The sequence below is a fragment of the Rhipicephalus microplus genome, chromosome 2 (genome assembly GCF_043290135.1).
Source record: "Rhipicephalus microplus isolate Deutch F79 chromosome 2, USDA_Rmic, whole genome shotgun sequence".
NCBI lineage: Eukaryota > Metazoa > Arthropoda > Arachnida > Ixodida > Ixodidae > Rhipicephalus > Rhipicephalus microplus.
Genome location: NC_134701.1, coordinates 199364496 through 199377035, shown reverse-complemented (window position 1 = coordinate 199377035; position 12540 = coordinate 199364496). Strand labels below are relative to the sequence as shown.

General features: G+C 47.6%; 42 non-coding genes across 42 annotated transcripts; all 42 read right to left on the bottom strand.

Moving 5' to 3' along the window:
* Positions 1 to 272: 272 nt before the first annotated feature.
* Positions 273 to 345, bottom strand: TRNAV-AAC (transfer RNA valine (anticodon AAC)). The gene has a single exon. It is a non-coding gene; the product is annotated as a tRNA-Val (tRNA).
* A 359-nt stretch (positions 346 to 704) lies between these two features.
* TRNAV-AAC (transfer RNA valine (anticodon AAC)) lies at positions 705 to 777 on the bottom strand. Its single transcript has one exon. It is a non-coding gene; the product is annotated as a tRNA-Val (tRNA).
* Positions 778 to 995: 218 nt separating this feature from the next.
* TRNAV-AAC (transfer RNA valine (anticodon AAC)) lies at positions 996 to 1068 on the bottom strand. Its single transcript has one exon. It is a non-coding gene; the product is annotated as a tRNA-Val (tRNA).
* A 71-nt stretch (positions 1069 to 1139) lies between these two features.
* On the bottom strand, positions 1140 to 1213 carry TRNAV-UAC (transfer RNA valine (anticodon UAC)). Its single transcript has one exon. It is a non-coding gene; the product is annotated as a tRNA-Val (tRNA).
* Positions 1214 to 1719: 506 nt separating this feature from the next.
* Positions 1720 to 1792, bottom strand: TRNAV-AAC (transfer RNA valine (anticodon AAC)). The gene has a single exon. It is a non-coding gene; the product is annotated as a tRNA-Val (tRNA).
* A 70-nt stretch (positions 1793 to 1862) lies between these two features.
* Positions 1863 to 1935, bottom strand: TRNAV-AAC (transfer RNA valine (anticodon AAC)). The gene has a single exon. It is a non-coding gene; the product is annotated as a tRNA-Val (tRNA).
* Positions 1936 to 2155: 220 nt separating this feature from the next.
* TRNAV-AAC (transfer RNA valine (anticodon AAC)) lies at positions 2156 to 2228 on the bottom strand. The gene has a single exon. It is a non-coding gene; the product is annotated as a tRNA-Val (tRNA).
* A 511-nt stretch (positions 2229 to 2739) lies between these two features.
* TRNAV-AAC (transfer RNA valine (anticodon AAC)) lies at positions 2740 to 2812 on the bottom strand. The gene has a single exon. It is a non-coding gene; the product is annotated as a tRNA-Val (tRNA).
* A 360-nt stretch (positions 2813 to 3172) lies between these two features.
* TRNAV-AAC (transfer RNA valine (anticodon AAC)) lies at positions 3173 to 3245 on the bottom strand. The gene has a single exon. It is a non-coding gene; the product is annotated as a tRNA-Val (tRNA).
* A 218-nt stretch (positions 3246 to 3463) lies between these two features.
* TRNAG-ACC (transfer RNA glycine (anticodon ACC)) lies at positions 3464 to 3536 on the bottom strand. Its single transcript has one exon. It is a non-coding gene; the product is annotated as a tRNA-Gly (tRNA).
* Positions 3537 to 3608: 72 nt separating this feature from the next.
* On the bottom strand, positions 3609 to 3681 carry TRNAV-AAC (transfer RNA valine (anticodon AAC)). The gene has a single exon. It is a non-coding gene; the product is annotated as a tRNA-Val (tRNA).
* Positions 3682 to 4337: 656 nt separating this feature from the next.
* TRNAV-AAC (transfer RNA valine (anticodon AAC)) lies at positions 4338 to 4410 on the bottom strand. Its single transcript has one exon. It is a non-coding gene; the product is annotated as a tRNA-Val (tRNA).
* A 70-nt stretch (positions 4411 to 4480) lies between these two features.
* On the bottom strand, positions 4481 to 4556 carry TRNAV-AAC (transfer RNA valine (anticodon AAC)). Its single transcript has one exon. It is a non-coding gene; the product is annotated as a tRNA-Val (tRNA).
* Positions 4557 to 5064: 508 nt separating this feature from the next.
* Positions 5065 to 5137, bottom strand: TRNAV-AAC (transfer RNA valine (anticodon AAC)). Its single transcript has one exon. It is a non-coding gene; the product is annotated as a tRNA-Val (tRNA).
* Positions 5138 to 5208: 71 nt separating this feature from the next.
* Positions 5209 to 5282, bottom strand: TRNAV-UAC (transfer RNA valine (anticodon UAC)). The gene has a single exon. It is a non-coding gene; the product is annotated as a tRNA-Val (tRNA).
* A 657-nt stretch (positions 5283 to 5939) lies between these two features.
* On the bottom strand, positions 5940 to 6012 carry TRNAV-AAC (transfer RNA valine (anticodon AAC)). Its single transcript has one exon. It is a non-coding gene; the product is annotated as a tRNA-Val (tRNA).
* Positions 6013 to 6082: 70 nt separating this feature from the next.
* TRNAV-AAC (transfer RNA valine (anticodon AAC)) lies at positions 6083 to 6155 on the bottom strand. The gene has a single exon. It is a non-coding gene; the product is annotated as a tRNA-Val (tRNA).
* Positions 6156 to 6371: 216 nt separating this feature from the next.
* On the bottom strand, positions 6372 to 6444 carry TRNAV-CAC (transfer RNA valine (anticodon CAC)). Its single transcript has one exon. It is a non-coding gene; the product is annotated as a tRNA-Val (tRNA).
* Positions 6445 to 6517: 73 nt separating this feature from the next.
* On the bottom strand, positions 6518 to 6590 carry TRNAV-AAC (transfer RNA valine (anticodon AAC)). The gene has a single exon. It is a non-coding gene; the product is annotated as a tRNA-Val (tRNA).
* A 220-nt stretch (positions 6591 to 6810) lies between these two features.
* On the bottom strand, positions 6811 to 6883 carry TRNAV-AAC (transfer RNA valine (anticodon AAC)). Its single transcript has one exon. It is a non-coding gene; the product is annotated as a tRNA-Val (tRNA).
* A 217-nt stretch (positions 6884 to 7100) lies between these two features.
* Positions 7101 to 7173, bottom strand: TRNAV-AAC (transfer RNA valine (anticodon AAC)). The gene has a single exon. It is a non-coding gene; the product is annotated as a tRNA-Val (tRNA).
* A 69-nt stretch (positions 7174 to 7242) lies between these two features.
* TRNAV-AAC (transfer RNA valine (anticodon AAC)) lies at positions 7243 to 7315 on the bottom strand. Its single transcript has one exon. It is a non-coding gene; the product is annotated as a tRNA-Val (tRNA).
* Positions 7316 to 7678: 363 nt separating this feature from the next.
* TRNAV-CAC (transfer RNA valine (anticodon CAC)) lies at positions 7679 to 7751 on the bottom strand. Its single transcript has one exon. It is a non-coding gene; the product is annotated as a tRNA-Val (tRNA).
* A 218-nt stretch (positions 7752 to 7969) lies between these two features.
* TRNAV-AAC (transfer RNA valine (anticodon AAC)) lies at positions 7970 to 8042 on the bottom strand. The gene has a single exon. It is a non-coding gene; the product is annotated as a tRNA-Val (tRNA).
* Positions 8043 to 8114: 72 nt separating this feature from the next.
* On the bottom strand, positions 8115 to 8187 carry TRNAV-AAC (transfer RNA valine (anticodon AAC)). Its single transcript has one exon. It is a non-coding gene; the product is annotated as a tRNA-Val (tRNA).
* Positions 8188 to 8408: 221 nt separating this feature from the next.
* Positions 8409 to 8481, bottom strand: TRNAV-UAC (transfer RNA valine (anticodon UAC)). The gene has a single exon. It is a non-coding gene; the product is annotated as a tRNA-Val (tRNA).
* A 70-nt stretch (positions 8482 to 8551) lies between these two features.
* Positions 8552 to 8624, bottom strand: TRNAV-AAC (transfer RNA valine (anticodon AAC)). Its single transcript has one exon. It is a non-coding gene; the product is annotated as a tRNA-Val (tRNA).
* Positions 8625 to 8988: 364 nt separating this feature from the next.
* TRNAV-AAC (transfer RNA valine (anticodon AAC)) lies at positions 8989 to 9061 on the bottom strand. The gene has a single exon. It is a non-coding gene; the product is annotated as a tRNA-Val (tRNA).
* A 504-nt stretch (positions 9062 to 9565) lies between these two features.
* Positions 9566 to 9638, bottom strand: TRNAV-CAC (transfer RNA valine (anticodon CAC)). The gene has a single exon. It is a non-coding gene; the product is annotated as a tRNA-Val (tRNA).
* Positions 9639 to 9857: 219 nt separating this feature from the next.
* On the bottom strand, positions 9858 to 9930 carry TRNAV-AAC (transfer RNA valine (anticodon AAC)). The gene has a single exon. It is a non-coding gene; the product is annotated as a tRNA-Val (tRNA).
* A 72-nt stretch (positions 9931 to 10002) lies between these two features.
* On the bottom strand, positions 10003 to 10074 carry TRNAV-AAC (transfer RNA valine (anticodon AAC)). The gene has a single exon. It is a non-coding gene; the product is annotated as a tRNA-Val (tRNA).
* A 221-nt stretch (positions 10075 to 10295) lies between these two features.
* TRNAI-AAU (transfer RNA isoleucine (anticodon AAU)) lies at positions 10296 to 10368 on the bottom strand. Its single transcript has one exon. It is a non-coding gene; the product is annotated as a tRNA-Ile (tRNA).
* A 70-nt stretch (positions 10369 to 10438) lies between these two features.
* TRNAV-CAC (transfer RNA valine (anticodon CAC)) lies at positions 10439 to 10511 on the bottom strand. Its single transcript has one exon. It is a non-coding gene; the product is annotated as a tRNA-Val (tRNA).
* A 73-nt stretch (positions 10512 to 10584) lies between these two features.
* Positions 10585 to 10657, bottom strand: TRNAV-AAC (transfer RNA valine (anticodon AAC)). The gene has a single exon. It is a non-coding gene; the product is annotated as a tRNA-Val (tRNA).
* A 364-nt stretch (positions 10658 to 11021) lies between these two features.
* TRNAV-AAC (transfer RNA valine (anticodon AAC)) lies at positions 11022 to 11094 on the bottom strand. Its single transcript has one exon. It is a non-coding gene; the product is annotated as a tRNA-Val (tRNA).
* Positions 11095 to 11452: 358 nt separating this feature from the next.
* TRNAV-CAC (transfer RNA valine (anticodon CAC)) lies at positions 11453 to 11525 on the bottom strand. The gene has a single exon. It is a non-coding gene; the product is annotated as a tRNA-Val (tRNA).
* A 71-nt stretch (positions 11526 to 11596) lies between these two features.
* TRNAV-AAC (transfer RNA valine (anticodon AAC)) lies at positions 11597 to 11669 on the bottom strand. The gene has a single exon. It is a non-coding gene; the product is annotated as a tRNA-Val (tRNA).
* Positions 11670 to 11741: 72 nt separating this feature from the next.
* TRNAV-CAC (transfer RNA valine (anticodon CAC)) lies at positions 11742 to 11814 on the bottom strand. Its single transcript has one exon. It is a non-coding gene; the product is annotated as a tRNA-Val (tRNA).
* A 73-nt stretch (positions 11815 to 11887) lies between these two features.
* TRNAV-AAC (transfer RNA valine (anticodon AAC)) lies at positions 11888 to 11960 on the bottom strand. Its single transcript has one exon. It is a non-coding gene; the product is annotated as a tRNA-Val (tRNA).
* A 72-nt stretch (positions 11961 to 12032) lies between these two features.
* On the bottom strand, positions 12033 to 12105 carry TRNAV-CAC (transfer RNA valine (anticodon CAC)). Its single transcript has one exon. It is a non-coding gene; the product is annotated as a tRNA-Val (tRNA).
* Positions 12106 to 12178: 73 nt separating this feature from the next.
* Positions 12179 to 12251, bottom strand: TRNAV-AAC (transfer RNA valine (anticodon AAC)). Its single transcript has one exon. It is a non-coding gene; the product is annotated as a tRNA-Val (tRNA).
* Positions 12252 to 12323: 72 nt separating this feature from the next.
* Positions 12324 to 12396, bottom strand: TRNAV-AAC (transfer RNA valine (anticodon AAC)). Its single transcript has one exon. It is a non-coding gene; the product is annotated as a tRNA-Val (tRNA).
* Between the last annotated feature and the right edge of the window lie 144 nt (positions 12397 to 12540).

The window sequence follows — 12540 nt, the reverse complement described above, 5'->3', positions numbered from 1 at the left end:
CCTGGTGCCTTCCGCGCGTAAGGCAGATGTGATAAACACTACACCACAAACACAGCTGTGCAGAGCTCTCATGAATGAGTCTTTGTTCAATGACGTATATTGAAACTGTAAAAAAAGAAATGCTCTCGGGTCTGCCAGGGATCGAACCTGGTGCCTTCCGCGCATAAGGCGGGTGTGATAAACACTACACCACAAGCACAGCTGCGCAGAGCTCTCACGATTGAGGCTTTGTTCAATGAAGCATATTGAAACTGTAAAAAAGAAAGTGGTCTTGTGCCTGCCACGGATCGAACCTGGGGCCTTCCGCGTGTTAAGCGGATGTGATAACCACTACACCACAAGCACATCTGTGCAGAGCTCTCATGAATGAGTCTTTGTTCAATGACGTATATTGAAACTGTAAAGAAGAAGCGCTCTTGTGCCTGCCAGGGATAGAACCTGGGGCCTTCCACGTGTTAAGTGGGTGTGATAACCACTACACCACAAGTACAGCTGGGCAGAGCTCTCAAGAATTAGTCTTTGTTCAAAGACGTATATTGAAACTGTAAAAAAATGCTCTCGTGCCTGCCAGGGATCGAACCTGGTGCCTTCCGCGCGTAAGGCAGATGTGATAAACTCTACACCACAAACACAGCTGTGTAGAGCTCTGATGAATGAGTCTTTGTTCAATGACGCAGATTGAAACTGTGAAAAAGAAGTGCTCTTGTGCCGGCCAGGGATCGAACCTGGGACCTTCCGCGTGTTAGGCGGATGTGATAACCGCTACACCACAAGCACAGCTTTGCAGAGCTCTCACGAATGAGCCTTTGTTCAATGACGTATATTGAAACTGTAAAACAGAAGTGCTCTTGTGCCTGTCAGGGATCGAACCTGGTGCCTTCCGCGCATAAGGCGGGTGTGATAAACACTACACCACAAGCACAGCTGTGCAGAGATCTCACGAATGAGGCTTTGTTCAGTGAAGCATATTGAAACTGTAAAAAAGGAAGTGGTCTTGTGCCTGCCACGGATCGAACCTGGGGCCTTCCGCGTGTTAAGCGGATGTGATAACCACTACACCACAAGCACATCTGTGCAGAGCTCTCATGAATGAGTCTTTGTTCAATGACGTATACTGAAACTGTAAAAAAGAAGTGCTCTTGTGCCTGCCAGGGATCGAACCTGGGACCTTCCGCGTGTAAGGCGGATGTGATAACCGCTACACCAAAGCACAGCTTTGTAGAGCTCTCACGAATGAGCCTTTGTTCAATGACGTATATTGAAACTGTAAAAAAGAAGTGCTCTTGTGTCTGCCAGGGATCGAATCTGGGGCCTTCCGCGCGTAAGGCGGATGTGATAACCGCTACACCACACAAAACAGCTGTGCAAAGTGACACGAAGGAGTCTTTGTTCAATGAAGTATATTGAAACTGAAAAAAGAAGTGCTCTTGTGTCTGCCAGGGAGCGAACCTGGGGCCTTCCGCGTGTTGGGCGGATGTGACAACCGCTACACCACAAGCACAGCTGTGCAGAGGTCTCACAAATGAGCCTTTGTTCAATGACGTATATTGAAACTGTAAATAAGAAGTGCTCTTGTGCATGCCAGGGATCGAACCTGGGGCCTTCCGCGTGTTAAGTGGGTGTGATAACCACTACACCACAAGTACAGCTGTGCAGAGCTCTCAAGAATTAGTCTTTGTTCAAAGACGTATATTGAAACTGTAAAAAAAGAAATGCTGTTGTGCCTGCCAGGGATCGAACCTGGGGCCTTCCGCGTGTTAGGCGGATTTGATAACCACTAGACCACAAGCACAGCTGTGCAGACCTCTCACGAATGAGTCTTTGTTCAATAATGACGTATATTGAAAAAAAATAAAAGCTCTTGTCCCTGCCAGGAATCAAACCTGGGGCCGTCCGCGTGTTAGGCGGATGTGATAACCACTACACCACAAGCACAACTGTGCAGCGCTCTCACGAATGAGCCTTTGTTCAATGACGTATATTGAAACTGTAAAAAAGAAGTGCTCTTGTGCCTGCCAGGATCGAACCTGGCTGGAGCCTTCCGCGTGTTAGGCGGATGAGATAACCGCTACACCACAAGCACAGCTGTGCAGAGGGACACGAATGAGTCTTTGTTCAATGAAGCATAATGAAACTGTAAAAAAAGAAGTGCTCCTGTGCCTGCCAGGGATCGAACCTGGGGCCTTCCGCGTGTTGGGCGGATGTGACAACCGCTACACCACAAGCACAGCTGTGCAGAGGTCTCAAGAATTAGTCTTTGTTCAAAGACGTATATTGAAACTGTAAAAATGAAATGCTCTTGTGCCTGCCAGGGATCGAACCTGGGGCCTTCCGCGTGTTATATGGGTGTGATAACCACTACACCACAAGTACAGCTGTGCAGAGCTCTCAAGAATTAGTCTTTGTTCAAAGACGTATATTGAAACTGTAAAAAAAAGAAATGCTCTCGTGCATGTCAGGGATCGAACCTGGTGCCTTCCGCGCGTAAGGCAGATGTGATAAACACTACACCACAAAGACAGCTGTGCAGAGCTCTCATGAATGAGTCTTTGTTCAATGACGTATATTGAAACTGTAAAAAAAGAAATGCTCTCGGGTCTGCCAGGGATCGAACCTGGTGCTTTCCGCGCATAAGGCGGGTGTGATAAACACTACACCACAAGCACAGCTGCGCAGAGCTCTCACGATTGAGGCTTTGTTCAATGAAGCATATTGAAACTGTAAAAAAGGAAGTGGTCTTGTGCCTGCCACGGATCGAACCTGGGGCCTTCCGCGTGTTAAGCGGATGTGATAACCACTACACCACAAGCACATCTGTGCAGAGCTCTCATGAATGAGTCTTTGTTCAATGACGTATATTGAAACTGTAAAGAAGAAGCGCTCTTGTGCCTGCCAGGGATAGAACCTGGGGCCTTCCACGTGTTAAGTGGGTGTGATAACCACTACACCACAAGTACAGCTGGGCAGAGCTCTCAAGAATTAGTCTTTGTTCAAAGACGTATATTGAAACTGTAAAAAAAATGCTCTCGTGCCTGCCAGGGATCGAACCTGGTGCCTTCCGCGCGTAAGGCAGATGTGATAAACTCTACACCACAAACACAGCTGTGCAGAGCTCTGATGAATGAGTCTTTGTTCAATGACGTAGACTGAAACTGTGAAAAAGAAGTGCTCTTGTGCCGGCCAGGGATCGAACCTGGGACCTTCCGCGTGTTAGGCGGATGTGATAACCGCTACACCACAAGCACAGCTTTGCAGAGCTCTCACGAATGAGCCTTTGTTCAATGACGTATATTGAAACTGTAAAACAGAAGTGCTCTTGTGCCTGTCAGGGATCGAACCTGGTGCCTTCCGCGCATAAGGCGGGTGTGATAAACACTACACCACAAGCACAGCTGTGCAGAGATCTCACGAATGAGGCTTTGTTCAATGAAGCATATTGAAACTGTAAAAAAGGAAGTGCTCTTGTGCCTGCCACGGATCGAACCTGGGGCCTTCCGCGTGGTAAGCGGATGTGATAACCACTACACCACAAGCACAGCTGTGCAGAGCTCTCATGAACGAGTCTTTGTTCAATGACGTATACTGCAACTGTAAAAAAGAAGTGCTCTTGTGCCTGCCAGGGATCGAACCTGGGACCTTCCGCGTGTTAGGCGGATGTGATAACCGCTACACCACAAGCACAGCTTTGCAGAGCTCTCACGAAGGAGCCTTTGTTTAATGACGTATATTGAAACTGTAAAAAAGAAGTGCTCTTGTGCCTGCCAGGATCGAACCTGGCTGGAGCCTTCCGCGTGTTAGGCGGATGAGATAACCGCTACACCACAAGCACAGCTGTGCAGAGGGACACGAATGAGTCTTTGTTCAATGAAGCATATTGAAACTATAAAAAAAGAAGAGCTCTTGTGCCTGCCAGGGATCGAACCTCGCGCCTTCCGCGTGTTAGGCGGATGTGATAACCGCTACACCACACGAAACAGCTGTGCAAAGTGACACGAAGGAGCCTTTGTTCAATGAAGTATATTGAAACTGTAAAAAAAGAAGTGCTCTTCTGCCTGCCAGGGATCGAACCTGGGGCCTTCCGCGTGTTGGGCGGATGTGACAACCGCTACACCACAAGCACAGCTGTGCAGAGGTCTCACAAATGAGCCTTTGTTCAATGACGTATATTGAAACTGTAAATAAGAAGTGCTCTTGTGCATGCCAGGGATCGAACCTGGGGCCTTCCGCGTGTTAAGTGGGTGTGATAACCACTACACCACAAGTACAGCTGTGCAGAGCTCTCAAGAATTAGTCTTTGTTCAAAGACGTATATTGAAACTGTAAAAATGAAATGCTCTTGTGCCTGCCAGGGATCGAACCTGGGGCCTTCCGCGAGTTAGGCGGATGTGATAACCACTAGACCACAAGCACAGCTGTGCAGACCTCTCACGAATGAGTCTTTGTTCAATAATGACGTATATTGAAAAAAAATAAATGCTCTTGTCCCTGCCAGGAATCAAACCTGGGGCCTTCCGCGTGTTAGGCGGATGTGATAACCACTACACCACAAGCAAAACTGTGCAGCGCTCTCACGAATGAGCCTTTGTTCAATGACGTATATTGAAACTGTAAAGAAGAAGTGCTCTTGTGCCTGCCAGGGATAGAACCTGGGGCCTTCCGCGTGTTAAATGGGTGTGATAACCACTACACCACAAGTACAGCTGTGCAGAGCTCTCAAGAATTAGTCTTTGTTCAAAGACGTATATTGAAACTGTAAAAAAAAGAAATGCTCTCGTGCATGCCAGGGATCGAACCTGGTGCCTTCCGCGCGTAAGGCAGATGTGATAAACACTACACCACAAACACAGCTGTGCAGAGCTCTCATGAATGAGTCTTTGTTCAATGACGTATATTGAAACTGTAAAAAAAGAAATGCTCTCGGGTCTGCCAGGGATCGAACCTGGTGCCTTCCGCGCATAAGGCGGGTGTGATAAACACTACACCACAAGCACAGCTGCGCAGAGCTCTCACGATTGAGGCTTTGTTCAATGAAGCATATTGAAACTGTAAAAAAGGAAGTGGTCTTGTGCCTGCCACGGATCGAACCTGGGGCCTTCCGCGTGTTAAGCGGATGTGATAACCACTACACCACAAGCACATCTGTGCAGAGCTCTCATGAATGAGTCTTTGTTCAATGACGTATACTGAAACTGTAAAAAAGAAGTGCTCTTGTGCCTGCCAGGGATCGAACCTGGGACCTTCCGCGTGTAAGGCGGATGTGATAACCGCTACACCAAAGCACAGCTTTGTAGAGCTCTCACGAATGAGCCTTTGTTCAATGACGTATATTGAAACTGTAAAAAAGAAGTGCTCTTGGGCCTGCCAGGGATCGAACCTTGCTGGGGCCTTCCGCGTGTTAGGTGGATGTGATAACCGCAACACCACAAGCACAGCTGTGCAGAGCGAAACGAATGAGTCTTTGTTCAATGAAGCATATTGAAACTGTAAAAAAAGAAGTGCTCTTGTGTCTGCCAGGGATCGAATCTGGGGCCTTCCGCGCGTAAGGCGGATGTGATAACCGCTACACCACACAAAACAGCTGTGCAAAGTGACACGAAGGAGTCTTTGTTCAATGAAGTATATTGAAACTGTAAAAAAAGAAGTGCTCTTGTGTCTGCCAGGGAGCGAACCTGGGGCCTTCCGCGTGTTGGGCGGATGTGACAACCGCTACACCACAAGCACAGCTGTGCAGAGGTCTCACAAATGAGCCTTTGTTCAATGACGTATATTGAAACTGTAAATAAGAAGTGCTCTTGTGCATGCCAGGGATCGAACCTGGGGCCTTCCGCGTGTTAAGTGGGTGTGATAACCACTACACCACAAGTACAGCTGTGCAGAGCTCTCAAGAATTAGTCTTTGTTCAAAGACGTATATTGAAACTGTAAAAAAAGAAATGCTCTTGTGCCTGCCAGGGATCGAACCTGGGGCCTTCCGCATGTTAGGCGGATTTGATAACCACTAGACCACAAGCACAGCTGTGCAGACCTCTCACGAATGAGTCTTTGTTCAATAATGACGTATATTGAAAAAAAATAAAAGCTCTTGTCCCTGCCAGGAATCAAACCTGGGGCCGTCCGCGTGTTAGGCGGATGTGATAACCACTACACCACAAGCACAACTGTGCAGCGCTCTCACGAATGAGCCTTTGTTCAATGACGTATATTGAAACTGTAAAGAAGAAGTGCTCTTGTGCCTGCCAGGGATAGAACCTGGGGCCTTCCGCGTGTTAAGTGGGTGTGATAACCACTACACCACAAGTACAGCTGTGCAGAGCTCTCATGAATGAGTCTTTGTTCAATGACGTATATTGAAACTAAAAAAAGAAATGCTCTTGTGCCTGCCAGGGATCGAACCTGGGGCCTTCCGCGTGTGAATCGGGTGTGATAACCACTACACCACAAGCACAGCTGTGCAGTGCTCTCATGAATGAGTCTTTGTTCAATGAAGCATAGTGAAACTGTAAAAAAGGAAGTGCTCTTGTGCCTGCCACGGATCGAACCTGGGGCCTTCCGCGTGTTAGGCGGAGGTGATAACCGCTACACTACAAGCACAGCTTTGCAGAGCTCTCACGAATGAGCCTTTGTTTAATGACGTATATTGAAACTGTAAAAAAGAAGTGCTCTTGTGCCTGCCAGGATCGAACCTGGCTGGAGCCTTCCGCGTGTTAGGCGGATGAGATAACCGCTACACCACAAGCACAGCTGTGCAGAGGGACACGAATGAGTCTTTGTTCAATGAAGCATAATGAAACTGTAAAAAAAGAAGTGCTCCTGTGCCTGCCAGGGATCGAACCTGGGGCCTTCCGCGTGTTGGGCGGATGTGACAACCGCTACACCACAAGCACAGCTGTGCAGAGGTCTCACAAATGAGCCTTTGTTCAATGACGTATATTGAAACTGTAAATAAGAAGTGCTCTTGTGCATGCCAGGGATCGAACCTGGGGCTTCCGCGTGTTAAGTGGGTGTGATAACCACTACACCACAAGTACAGCTGTGCAGAGCTCTCAAGAATTAGTCTTTGTTCAAAGACGTATATTGAAACTGTAAAAAAAGAAATGCTCTTGTGCCTGCCAGGGATCGAACCTGGGGCCTTCCGCGTGTTTGGCGGATGTGATAACCACTAGACCACAAGCACAGCTGTGAACCTCTCACGAATGAGTCTTTGTTCAATAATGACGTATATTGAAAAAAAAATAAATGCTCTTGTCCCTGCCAGGAATCAAACCTGGGGCCTTCCGCGTGTTAGGCGGATGTGATAGTCACTACACCACAAGCACAACTGTGCAGCGCTCTCACGAATGAGCCTTTGTTCAATGACGTATATTGAAACTGTAAAGAAGAAGTGCTCTTGTGCCTGCCAGGGATAGAACCTGGGGCCTTCCGCGTGTTAAGTGGGTGTGATAACCACTACACCACAAGTACAGCAGTGCAGAGCTCTCAAGAATTAGTCTTTGTTCAAAGACGTATATTGAAACTGTAAAAAAAGGAAATGCTCTCGTGCATGCCAGGGATCGAACCTGGTGCCTTCCGCGCGTAAGGCAGATATGATAAACACTCCACCACAAACACAGCTGTGCAGAGCTCTCATGAATGAGTCTTTGTTCAATGACGTATATAGAAACTAAAAAAAGAAATGCTCTTGTGTCTGCCAGGGATCGAACCTGGGGCCTTCCGCGTGTGAATCGGATGTGATATCCACTACACCACAAGCACAGCTGTGCAGTGCTCTCATGAATGAGTCTTTGTTCAATGACGTATATTGAAACTGTAAAAAAGAAATGCTCTCGGGTCTGCCAGGGATCGAACCTGGTGCCTTCCGCGCATAAGGCGGGCGTGATAAACACTGCACCACAAGCACAGCTGCGCAGAGCTCTCACGAATGAGGCTTTGTTCAATGAAGCATATTGAAACTGTAAAAAAGGAAGTGGTCTTGTGCCTGCCACGGATCGAACCTGGGGCCTTCCGCGTGTTAAGCGGATGTGATAACCACTACACCACAAGCACATCTGTGCAGAGCTCTCATGAATGAGTCTTTGTTCAATGACGTATACTGAAACTGTAAAAAAGAAGTGCTCTTGTGCCTGCCAGGGATCGAACCTGGGACCTTCCGCGTGTTAGGCGGATGTGATAACCGCTACACCACAAGCATAGCTTTGTAGAGCTCTCACGAATGAGCCTTTGTTCAATGACGTATATTGAAACTGTAAAAAAGAAGTGCTCTTGGGCCTGCCAGGGATCGAACCTGGCTGGGGCCTTCCGCGTGTTAGGTGGATGTGATAACCGCTACACCACAAGCACAGCTGTGCAGAGCGACACGAATGAGTCTTTGTTCAATGAAGCATATTGAAACTGTAAAAAAAGAAGTGCTCTTGTGTCTGCCAGGGATCGAATCTGGGGCCTTCCGCGTGTAAGGCGGATGTGATAACCACTACACCACAAGCACAGCTCTGCAGAGCTCTCATGAATGAGTCTTTGTTCAATGACGTATATCGAAGCTAAAAAAGAAATGCTCTTGTGCCTGCCAGGGATCGAACCTGGGGCCTTCCGCGTGTTAGGTGGATGTGATAACCACTACACCACAAGCACAGCTGTGCAGAGCTCTCACAATTGGGTCTTGTTCATTGAATTATATTGAAACTATAAAAAAACGAAATGCTCTCGTGCCTGCCAGAGATCGAACCTGGTGCCTTCCGCGCATAAGGCGGGTGTGATAAACACTACACCACAAGTACAGCTGTGCAGAGCTCTCACAAATGAGGCTTTCTTCAATGAAGCATATTGAAACTGTAAAAAAGGAAGTGCTCTTGTGCCTGCCACGGTTCGAACCAGGGGTCTTCCGCGTGTTAAGCGGTTGTGACAACCACTACACCTCAAGCACAGCTGTGCAGAGCTCTCATGAATGAGTCTTTGTTCAATGACGTATATTGAAACTGTAAAAAAGAAGTGATCTTGTGCCTGTCAGGGATCGAACCTGGTTCCTTCCGCGTGTTAAGTGGATGTGATAACCACTACACCACAAGCACAGCTGTGCAGACCTCTCACGAATGAGTCTTTGTTCAATAATGACGTATATTGAAAAAAATAAATGCTCTTGTCCCTGCCAGGAATCAAACCTGGGGCCTTCGGCGTGTTAGGCGGACGTGAGAACCACTACACCACAAGCACAACTGTGCAGCGCTCTCACGAATGAGCCTTTGTTCAATGACGTATATTGAAACTGTAAAGAAGAAGTGCTCTTGTGCCTGCCAGGGATAGAACCTGGGGCCTTCTGTGTGTTAGGTTGGTGTGATAACCACTACACCACAAGTACAGCTGTGCAGGGCTCTCAAGAATTAGTCTTTGTTCAAAGACGTATATTGAAACTGTAAAAAAAGAAATGCTCTCCTGCATGCCAGGGATCGAACCTGGTGCCTTCCGCGCGTAAGGCAGATGTGATAAACACTACACCACAAACACAGCTGTGCAGAGCTCTCATGAATGAGTCTTTGTTCAATGACGTATATTGAAACTAAAAAAAGAAATGCTCTTGTGCCTGCCAGGGATCGAACCTGGGGCCTTCCGCGTGTGAATCGGATGTGATAACCACTACACCACAAGCACAGTTGTGCAGTGCTCTCATGAATGAGTCTTTGTTCAATGACGTATATTGAAACTTTAAAAAAAGAAATGCACTCTGGTCTGCCAGGGATCGAACCTGGTGCCTTCCGCGCATAAGGCGGGTGTGATAAACACTACACCACAAGCACAGCTGCGCAGAGCTCTCACGAATGAGGCTTTGTTCAATGAAGCATATTGAAACTGTAAAAAAGGAAGTGGTCTTGTGCCTGCCACGGATCGAACCTGGGGCCTTCCGCGTGTTAAGCGGATGTGATAACCACTACACCACAAGCACATCTGTGCAGAGCTCTCATGAATGAGTCTTTGTTCAATGACGTATACTGAAACTGTAAAAAAGAAGTGCTCTTGTGCCTGCCAGGGATCGAACTCGGACCTTCCGCGTGTTAGGCGGATGTGATAACCGCTACACCACAAGCACAGCTTTGTAGAGCTCTCACGAATGAGCCTTTGTTCAATGACGTATATTGAAACTGTAAAAAAGAAGTGCTCTTGGGCCTGCCATGGATCGAACCTGGCTGGGGCCTTCCGCGTGTTAGGCGGATGTGATAACCGCTACACCACAAGCACAGCTGTGCAGAGCTCTCACGAATGAACCTTTGTTCATTGACGTATATTGAAACTGTAAAAAGGAAGTGCTCTTGTGCCTGCCAGAGATCGAACCTGGGGCCTTTCGCGTATTAGGTGGATGTGATAACCACTACACCACAAGCACAGCCGCGCAGAGCTCTCAAGAATGAGCCTTTGTTCAATGAAGTATATTGAAACTAAAAAATAAATGCTCTTGTGCGTGTCAGGGATCGAACCTGCGGCCTTCCGCGTGTGAAGCAGATGTGATAACCACTACACCACAAGCACAACTGTGCGGAGCTCTCATGAATGAGTCTTTGTTCATTGACGTATATTGAAACTGTAAAAAAAGAAGTGCTCTTGTGCCTGCCAGGGATCGAACCTGGGGCCTTCCGCGTGTTAGGCGGATGTGATAACCGCTACACCACAAGCACAGCTGTGCAGTGCTCTCATGAATGAGTCTTTGTTCAATGACGTATATTGAAACTGTAAAAAAAGAAATGCTCTCGTGCCTGCCAGGGATCAAACCTGGGAGCGTCCGCGTGTTAGGCGGATGTGATAACTGCTTCACCACAAGCACAGCTGTGCAGCGCTCTGACGAATGCGTCTTTGTTCAATGACGTATATTGAAAGTGTAAAAAAAGAAATTCTCTTGTGTCTGCCAGGGATTGAACCCTGGGCCTTCCGGGTGTGGAGCGGATGTGATAACCACTACACCACAAGCACAGCTGTGCAGAGCTCTCATGAATGAGTCTTTGTTCAATGAAGTATATTGAAACGGTAAAAAAGAGGTGCTCTTGTGCATGGCAGGGATCGAACCTGGGGCCTTCCGCGTGTTAGGCGGATGTGGTAACCACCACACCACAAGCACAGCTGTGCTGAGCTCTCACGAATGAACCTTTGTTCATTGACGTATATTGAAACTGTAAAAAGGAAGTGCTCTGGTGCCTGCCAGAGATCGAACCTGGGGCCTTTCGCGTATTAGGTGGATGTGATAACCACTACACCACAAGCACAGCTGTGCAGAGCTCTCAAGAATGAGCCTTTGTTCAATGAAGTATATTGAAACTAAAAAATAAATGCTCTTGTGCGTGTCAGGGATCGAACCTGCGGCCTTGCTCGTATGAAGCAGATGTGATAACCACTACACCACAAGCACAACTGTGCGGAGCTCTCATGAATGAGTCTTTGTTCAATGACGTATATTGAAATTAAAAAATACATGCTCCTGTGCCTGCCAGGAATCGAACCTGGGGCATTCCACGTGTGAAGCGGATGTGATAACAACTACACCACAAGCACAGCTGTGCAGAGCTCTCATGAATGACTCTTTGTTCAATGACGTACATTGAAACTAAAAAAAGAAACGCTCTTGTGCCTGCCAGGGATCGAACCTGGGGCCTTCCGCGTGTTAGGCGGATGTGATAACCACTACACCACAAGCACAGCTGTGCAGAGCTCTCACGATTGAGTCTTTGTTCAATAACGTATATTGAAATTAAAAAAAAGAAATGCTGTTGTGCCTGCCAGGGATGTAACCTGGGGCCTTCCGCGTGTGAAGTGGATGTGATAACCACTACACCACAAGCACAGCTGTGCAGAGCTCTCACGATTGAGTCTTTGTTCAATGACGTATATTGAAACAGTAAAAAAAGAAGTGCTCTTGTGCCTGCCAGGGATCAAACCTGGGGCCGTCCGCGTGTTAGGCGGATGTGATAACCGCTACACCACAAGCACAGCTGTGCAGAGCGACACGTATGAGTCTTTGTTCAATAAAGTATATTGAAACTGTAAAAAAAGAAGTGCTCTTGTGCCTGCCAGGGATCGAACCTGGGGCCTTCCGCGTGTGAAGTGGATGTGATAACCACTACACCACAAGCACAGCTGTGCAGAGCTCTCACGATTGAGTCTTTGTTCAATGACGTATATTGAAACAGTAAAAAAAGAAGTGCTCTTGTGCCTGCCAGGGATCAAACCTGGGGCCGTCCGCGTGTTAGGCGGATGTGATAACCGCTACACCACAAGCACAGCTGTGCAGAGCGACACGTATGAGTCTTTGTTCAATAAAGTATATTGAAACTGTAAAAAAAGAAACGCTCTTGTGCCTGCCAGGGATCGAACCTGGGGCCTTCCGCGTGTTAGGCGGATGTGATAACCACTACACCACAAGCACAGCTGTGCAGAGCTCTCACGATTGAGTCTTTGTTCAATAACGTATATTGAAATTAAAAAAAAAGAAATGCTGTTGTGCCTGCCAGGGATGTAACCTGGGGCCTTCCGCGTGTGAAGTGGATGTGATAACCACTACACCACAAGT